The 8,837-nt window shown below is 43.6% G+C and overlaps 1 pseudogene; it reads left to right on the plus strand.

Moving 5' to 3' along the window:
• The first annotated feature begins 1,932 nt into the window (after nt 1–1,932).
• On the plus strand, nt 1,933–2,916 carry LOC125923984 (glyceraldehyde-3-phosphate dehydrogenase-like; annotated as a pseudogene).
• Nucleotides 2,917–8,837: the final 5,921 nt, after the last annotated feature.

The following is an 8,837-nucleotide window of genomic DNA, read 5'->3' on the forward strand; positions in this document are numbered from 1 at the left end:
TCTCTCTCTCTCTCTGGAAAATAAATAAACATTCCCTATCAAAATAACATCAGCATTCTTCACAGAGCTAGAACAAATAATCCTAAAATTTGTATAGAACCAGAAAAGACCCCAAATAGCTGAAGCAATCTTGAAAAAGATAACCAAAGCAAGAGACATCTCAATCCCAGACTTCAAGCTATACTACAAAGCTGTAATCATCAAGACAGTATGGCTGGCACAAGAACAGACACTCAGATCAATGGAACAGCGTAGAGAACCCAGAAATGGACTGGGAAAAGTGGACAGCGACATGCAGAAGAATGAACCTGGACCACTTTCTTACACCATACACAAAAATAAACTCAAAATGGATGAAAGACCTAAATGTGAGAGAGGAAGCCATCAAAATCCTTGAGGAGAAAGTAGGAAAAAACCTCTCTGACCTTGGCACAGCAACTTCTTACTCAACACGTCTCCAGAGGCAAGGGAAACAAAAGCAAACATGAACTACTGGGACCTCATCAAAATAAAAACTTCTGCACAATGAAGGAAACAATCAGCAAAACTAAAAGGTAACCGACAGAATGGGAGAAGATATTTGCAAACAACATATCAGATAAAGGTTTAGTATCCAAAATCTATAAACAACTTATCAAACTCAACACGAAAATCAAATAATCCAGTGAAGAAATGGGCAAAAGACATGAATAGACACTTTTCCAAAGGAGACATCCAGATGGCGAACAGACACATGAAAAAATGCTCAACTTCACTCATCATCAGGGAAATACAAATCAAAACCACAATGAGATACCACCTTACACCTATCAGAATGGCTAACATGAACAACTCAGGCAACAACAGATGTTGGTGAGGATACGGAGAAAGAGGATCTCTTTTGCATTGTTGGTGGGAATGCAAACTGGTGCAGCCACTCTGGAAAACAGTATGGAAGTTCCTCAAAAAACTAGAAATAGAACTACCCTACGACCCAGCAATTGCACTACTAGGCATTTATCCACAGGATACAGGTGCGCTGTTTTGAAGGGACACATGCACCCCCATGTTTATAGCAGCACTATCAACAATAGCCAAACTATGGAAAGAGCCCAGATGTCCATGGGTGGATGAATGGATAAAGAAAAGGTAGTATATTATACAATGGAGTATAGCTCAGCAATCAAAAAGAATGAAATCTTGCCATTTGCAACTACTTGGATGGAACTGGAGGGTATTTTGCTAAGTGAAATTAGTCAGTCAGATAAAGGCAAATATCATATGACTTCACTCATATGAGGATTTTAAGAGACAAAACAGATGAACATAAGGGAAGGGAAACAAAAATAATATAAAAACAGGGATTGGGACAAAGCATAAGAGACTCATAAATATGGAAAACAAACTGAGGGTTACTGGAGGGGGCGTGGGATGGGGGATGGGCTAAATGGGTAAGGGGCATTAAGGAATCTACTCCTGAAATCATTGTTGCACTATATGCTAATTTGGATATAAATTTAAAAAATAAAATTAAATAAACAAATAAACATTAAAACAAGAGAAGTAGATGATGATGATGATGATGATGATGATTTATCATTACCATAAAGATGGAGGCATTCTGAAATATAACTTGGTATTCAGAGGACATATAATTACTAAACTGGGGAGTTCTCTTAGACTGCTCCACAGGCAAAATACGAGGAAAAATACAAGAAGGTGGGGTTCCAACACTCAATATCTACAAACAATTCAATTCAAATTCTATTGCCATCATGCAAGGAAGTCAGAGCCCAAGGGGTGCTTATAGCACTGGTAGGGGAGAAAGACTCATTACTCGGGGCCAAGGCATTACACATTTCAATGCATAATAAACTAGGGGCTCTCTGCTCCTCCCCGTTTGACAGACAGCCACATCTTCTGGTGCAGTGCCAGCCACGTCCCTGAGACATGATGGTGAAGTTCAGAGTAAACAGATTTGCTCTATCAGGTGCCTGGTCACCAGGCCTGCTTTTAATTCTGGTAAAGTGGATATTGTCACCATCAGTGGCCCCTTCACTGACCTCAGCTGCATTGTCTATATGTTCCACTCTGATTCCAGTTATGGCAAATTCCATGGCACAGTCAAGGCTGAGAACAGAAAATTTGTTATCAATGGGAAATCCACCTCCATGTTCCAGGAAGCGAAATCCTGCCAGCATCAAATGGGGTGATGCTGGTGCTGAGTCCGTTGCAGAGTCCACCGGGGTCTTCACCACCATGGAGAAGACTGGGGCTCACTTGAAGAATGGGGCCAAGAGGGTCATCATCTCTACCCTTCTGCTGATCCCTCCATGCTTGTGATGGGCGTGAACCATGAGAAGTATGACAACTCCCTCAAGATTGTTAGCAATGACTCCTGCACCACCAACTGCTTGGCCCCTCTGGCCAACGTCACCCATGACAACTTTGGCATCATGGAGGGACTCATGACGATGGTCCATGCCATCACCACCACTCAGAAGACCATGAATAGCTGAAGGGCTACCCAGAACATCACCCCTGCTTCTCCCGGCACTGCCAAGGCTGTAGGCAAGGTCATCCCTGAGCTGAATGGGAAGCTCACTGGCATGGATGTCTTTGTCCCCACCCCTGACATGTCAGTCATGGATCTGACCTGCCACCTTGAGAAAGCTGCCAAATACTATGACATCAATAAGGTCAGATGCCTACATCAAGTAGGCATCAGAGGATCCCCTCAAGGACATCCTGGGCTACACTGAGGACGAGTTTGTCTCCTGCAACTTTAACAGTGACACCCACTCTTCCACCTTCCATGCTGGGGCTGGTATTGCTTTCAATGACCACGCTATCAAGTTCATTTCAGGGTAAGACAGTGAATTTGGCTACAGCAACCAGGTGGTGGACATTATGATCCCCATGTCTCCCAAGGAATAAGAGCCCCAGAGACAGCAGGAGGAAGAGAAAGGCCCTCAGTTGCTGGCGAGCCCTTGCCCCAACTCATCCCCCAACACACTGGGAATTTCCCAACCTCCACAGTTTCCATCTCAGACCGCCTGAAGAAGGGGAGGGGTTTGGGGACCCCTACCTTGTCATGCACCATCAATAAAGTGTACTGTACCCAGAATGAATGAATAAGTGAATGAGTGAAGGACTATATAAATAAACAAACAAACTAGGGAAAACCTTAGCACTGTATCAAACAGCATGTGTATTATGGATCCATCAGTGGCCAACGATGGTTGTCCTAACTCTCCCCACAATAGGAATGGTCCCGTGTGATTCCAGGGTTCCCCCCTCAGGCCACATAGGCCTCTGTCTAGTGTAACTAACCCTTCCTTCTTTAGATTTTATGGCCGTAACTCACTCTCAGTCAACAGGAATTTATTGTCATTGCTCAACACCATACCACCTACATTGTATGAAAGACTTAACCAGGGGCAAAATATTTTTGCTGTTCATACCATCCTTTTGCCAAAGAATTATGCTTATGATGTTACTTTGTATTTCGATCATGCCTAATGTGGACACCAGAAGAAAAAAGTAAGCCTTATAACCCTAGACATTAGAAACGGTCAAGAACTAGTCCTGCACATCATCTCTCTGTTCCAAGATGGCAGATGGCCATCCCCCTTCAGATAAACGCTCCTTTAGAACCTAACAGGGACAGATAGAGCCATGAAGCCTACCCTCTCTCCTACCCAGTTTCTTTTTTTGATGCTAATCACAGGGAATAAACTTTTTCCAGGGTTGCTTAGCTCATATTGGGAATCAAACCCTATATGTGGTCCTCTGTGATGTGCTAAGCTCATCTGCTTATGCCTTGGCATCCAGAAAAGATATACTAGGGCTAATAACTAGTAAACTCCCACTTTAGAAGGGCCTTTCCCACCCCAGCCCCCACCCCTACTGCCACCATCTGTGTTTGTTCTTCTGCTATATAAGAACTCAAACTGGGTGGCGAGCATGTTATTTTTAAAAATCTTTTAGTGGCGTCTATACCCAGAACTGCCTCATCACAATTATCCTCACCAAACAAGGAAACTTCACATTGAGAATGGATATGGTGTTCAGCCAGCACCAAATGTCTCTCCTTCTGCCTTTTTGTCTTTCCGATCAATCAGAACATGTGAAAGTCCCAAATGAAGAGTAAACACACAGCCCAGGTTCCTTTCATCTCCTAACATATGTCATGAAGGGGAAAAGAAAAAACCCTATTCCCAGCTTCAATCAGCCATTCGTTTTCTGCAACTTGAAGCTTAAGCTGAAAGGGACGTGTGGGGGGCTGTAGAGGAGGGTTGAATGCGGGCCCACTCCTTGAAAGATAATAGGCATTCGCCGCATACCTGCATCTTGGAGTCATTATCTCCCCTGCGAGCACTTCTGTATTTATATATAATGAGATCATTACCAGGCAGCTCTTCCAATTTTATTCAGACTTTAATATTTCTTGAAGAAAAAAAATAGCATACAAAAGGGTTTGTGATGCCAACTCAATCAGACGTGCTGTTGATGGAGAATTATTCAAGTGCAAGCCAGAACAGGAAAAAAAAATAATTTCAGAGAGGTTTCTGTCAAAGTCGAGTTCTCCTGTGATGATGTTTCGAGTGAATATGCCGAAATGTCCAGAGGTGAGGAAGAAAAATAACAACTAACAGAAGAGAGGGCTCTGCGTAGGATTAACAGTGAGGCGTGTCCCAGCCTAACCAGCAGGCAGGTGGGGCAGGGCCTCCCTCAGAGACGGGACCACCACCTGGCTTTCCCTGGGGAATTAGACCAGAGAAACAGCTTTACTAGCCTTTGCCTTTGTGACACAAGCAGCAATCTGGTGTTAGAAATGAACCCTTTTAGGGCACCTGGGTGGCTCAGTCAGTTAAGCATCAGACCCTTGGTTTCGGCTCAGGTCTTGATCTCTTGGTTCACAAGTTTGAGCCACACATCGGGCTCTGCACTATCAGTGGGATTCTACTTGGGATTCTCTCTCTCTCTCTCTCTCTCTCTCTCTCTCTCTGTCTCTGCCACTCCCCCACTCACACTGTCTCTGTCTCTCTCAAAATAAGTCAACTTTTAAAAAATGAACGCTTTTGTGGGTATTATTTTCTCTCATGGTTGAGCTCAGGTGGTTAGGCCATGTAGGCAAGACCCCTCCTTTCCCATTTTCACAGGATACACCTTTACTTAAAAGAAGGGACTTTCTCTCTCACCACCTCTGTGGCCTCTGCCAGACAAGGAATATGGCAGAATTTTCTTTCCCATTGTTCCCATTCATACAAAATGACTAGAAATTCAGAGCCCCTGCTAATCAAGTATTCTGGCTAAGGTTTAATAAACCGTACTCTATCAGTTCTCAGCAAATTAGGAAATCAAATAAAATAAATCAAATACTAAGATCCAACAAAAAGGAATCCCTCTCTGGTAATCCAGACAGCACCTCAGGATTATTCCAAACATTGGGGGACAATTATGAAAGCCATTCGTCACTGACCAGCACTTTTAGAAATATGCTCTGTTAATGTGAGCTCTCCAGATGTTTGAACTTTGGATAAACATGAACTTACTCATTCATTTCTAAGAACTATAGTTTATCCCGAGATTACAAATCCAAGAAGACAATCATCTTAGCTTATTAGCTCTCCATCCTGAATTGCAGATGGGAATAAGCTGTTGGGGCAGAAATGAAGGCTTGTCATCACAGTAAACGTGAAATTAAAGGATTCTGGGTCTTTTTGTATGGCGATTATAAAGCACTAATTATTTTTTGCCCTGGCATTTCCTAACAAGGTCAACCAAAATAACAGTATAAGAGAATTTACAAAATGCACATGCTGTCCACTGAGCTCCCAAACATGAGTCAGACATGGAGTTGGTAGATTTCTTATTATTTTTTTAATGTTTATTTATTTTTGAGAGAGAGAGAATGCGAGTGGGTTGGGGCAGAGAGAGAGAGAGGGAGACACAGAATCTGAAGCAGGCTCCAGGCTCCCAGCTGTCAGCACAGAGCCTGACGCGGGGCTCGGACTCATGAGATGTGAGATCATGACCTGAGCCGAAGTCGGACACTCAACCGACTGAGCCACCCAGGCGCCCCGGTAGATTTCTTATTATTTGTGCTGGCCCATCTTAAAGAGATATCTTGAAATGGTCACTAGGTAGTTCCAGTAAAATTGTGAAGGCTATTTTATAGATCTAGTCCCAGAATGTGCTCAACATTTAGAAATCAGTTTGTAGGGGTGCCTGGAGGGCTCCATTGGCTAAGAGTCCAACTCTTTGTTTTGTCTCAGGTCATGAATCTCACTTATGGTGAGTGAACATTGGTTCATGAGTTCAAGCCTGCAATGTGAGTGTGGAGCCTGCTTGAGATTCTCTCTCTCTCTCTCTCTCTCTCTCTCTCTCTTTCTCTCCCTCTCTGCCCCTCCCACACTTTCTCAAAACAAATAAATAAACTTAAACAAAAAAAAAATCAGTTTGTATAAGAAAGAAAGGAAGGGAAGAAGGATAGCGATCTCATGTCTCCATGAAATACAGCTAGCCCCACCATAATCTATATCATGTAGGCAAAGAACTGTATCAAAATAGTCCTAACAACTCTTGAACTTAAAAGAGACTTTAACAAGAAAATGGGAACAATTTTCTCTCCCTCTCCCTAAAGCCACAAGAGCTGGTCATAGTAATCGTTTTAAGATTAACCCCTTGCAAAGGAGAGGAATCTGGCCAAGTAAGAACTATTCCATTTCCATACATCATTCGCTCTTGTGTGTTAGCATGCTCTGTGGTGTGTGTGTGTGTGTGTGTGTGTGTGTGTGTGTGTGTGTTTTTATTTGCCATGAACATGGCTTCAACTCAGCAGTTGCCCTCCATGTGCCTCCCTTGGTTCTTTAAGTCCTTCCCTCGCAGCCTTAAAAGAAGGGAGGTGAGTCCCCCTTTTCTCAAAACCCGTTGCCTCTCCAGCATACTTGATGGAGCCTCCACTGTCCCTTTCCTTCTGTCATCCAACATGCTTTCATTCCCCATCTGTGGAAAATCCTCCCGAGCTATCAGGAGACGTGGCTTCCAGCCCTTCCTCCTCTATGCACTCACCATGACACTAGCAAGGCTTCCAGGAGCATCACCTCTCCCCACGCTATGTTTCTATGACCTGGCCTTGCACCTGCCCACAAACATTGCTGTATTTTGGTCCTATCTTCAACAGCCAAATCTTCATTAACTTACAACCCATTCTCTCCATAAATACCTAAAATACAGCTTTCACGTCCACCACACAGCCAAAATTACTCTTTAAGATCATAAAGTCTAAGTTTTTTCACCAAATTAAATGGTCTCTATAGGCTCTTCACCCTTTGGGCTTTGGAGAGATCTGACATGACCAAGAAAGCTCTTCTTACAAACCTTTTCATCAACGTCCCACATTATCTGCCCCCCTCTGCCTCGCCTCTCTGTCTGGTCCTACCTGTTTGCTACAGGGGCACTTGGCTTTATTCATAGCTGGGTAACCAGCTATCTGGTGAGGGCTTCAAAGATGATAAGGTGTTGCTCTCCGCCCCCACTGTCCCTACCACCATCACACACTGAACATGTGATTAATGAGTCATCCCTTTGGGTCAACATCCTGCATCTCACAGAATCTTCTCTTTAAAAACTAAATGCCTTTGGGGCTCCTGGGTGGCTCAGTCGGTTGAGCGTCCAACTTCGGCTCGGGTCATGATCTTGTAGTTGACGAGTTCAAGCCCCGCATTGGGCTCCGTGCTGGCAGCTCAGAGCCTGGAGCCTGCTTCAGATTCTGTGTCTCCCTCTCTCTCTCTGCCCCTGCCCACTTGCACTCTGTCTCTCTCTCTCTCTTAAAAATAAATAAACATTGGGGCACCTGGGTGGCTCAGTCGGTTGAGCGTGCAACTTCAGCTCAGGTCATAATCTCACGGTCCGTGAGTTCGAGCCCCGCGTCGGGCTCTGTGCTGACCTCTCGGAGCCTGGAGCCTGTTTCAGATTCTGTGTCTCCCTCTCTCTCTGACCCTCCCCCGTTCATGCTCTGTCTCTCTCTGTCTCAAAAATAAATAAACGTTAAAAAAAATTTTAATAAATAAATAAACATTAAAAAGTTATTTTTTAAACAATATGAAAATTACCATAATTGACAACAGGCATGGTAATATCCTACTAACTCTCCAGAACCCTGATTAAAAATGACGAATGTGATGCCCCTTCAGAGAGTTAAAGGTCTATAGTATGGAGGATTCTGGGAAAGTTAATTATCAATATCTGTCTATGAAGTTCTAAAATAGCATGATGACTTACTGTTGGAAATATGAAAGAGAACGTTCCTTTTCTACCAAATGTTGTAGTGCTTTTTAACTGCCCTCCCCGACTCTACCCAGAGAAAATTGGTCACAGTTTCTGCTGAGACCAGAAGGACCTGATCCTTTTCCCCATAAATAGCTTTCTCTGCTCATGTGCTCTGTGGGGAATACTTAACCTTGTACCATTGCCGTTGATAAAGTCTTAGAGCCTCACCCTAATGATTAGCTCACCACCATTTAGGCAATTTCTGGCAATCACCATGCTTTATATAAAGCAACTGAGTGTTTATTTATCAGACTTCACTCCTTAATTTTTGCAGCTGCCCAAGATACTTCTTTTTTTTGCAGTCCCAGAACCTAGATCAGTGGGTAGGAAATAAATTGTCTCGATACTAGGTGTAAAAGTGGCCAAGTTTAAAGTTCTCTTTTCTCTCTCTGCAAAATGTACTCTGGTACCCGATTAATAAGATTACGCCTCCACTCTGGAGCAAAGTGCCACCTTTAATCATTTCCAGAAGTGGGCCACCCGACCTTCTGTCTGGTAGGTTCATGAACAACAGGAAAAAG

The sequence above is a fragment of the Panthera uncia genome, chromosome B1 (genome assembly GCF_023721935.1).
Source record: "Panthera uncia isolate 11264 chromosome B1, Puncia_PCG_1.0, whole genome shotgun sequence".
Classification (NCBI taxonomy): Eukaryota; Metazoa; Chordata; class Mammalia; order Carnivora; family Felidae; genus Panthera; species Panthera uncia.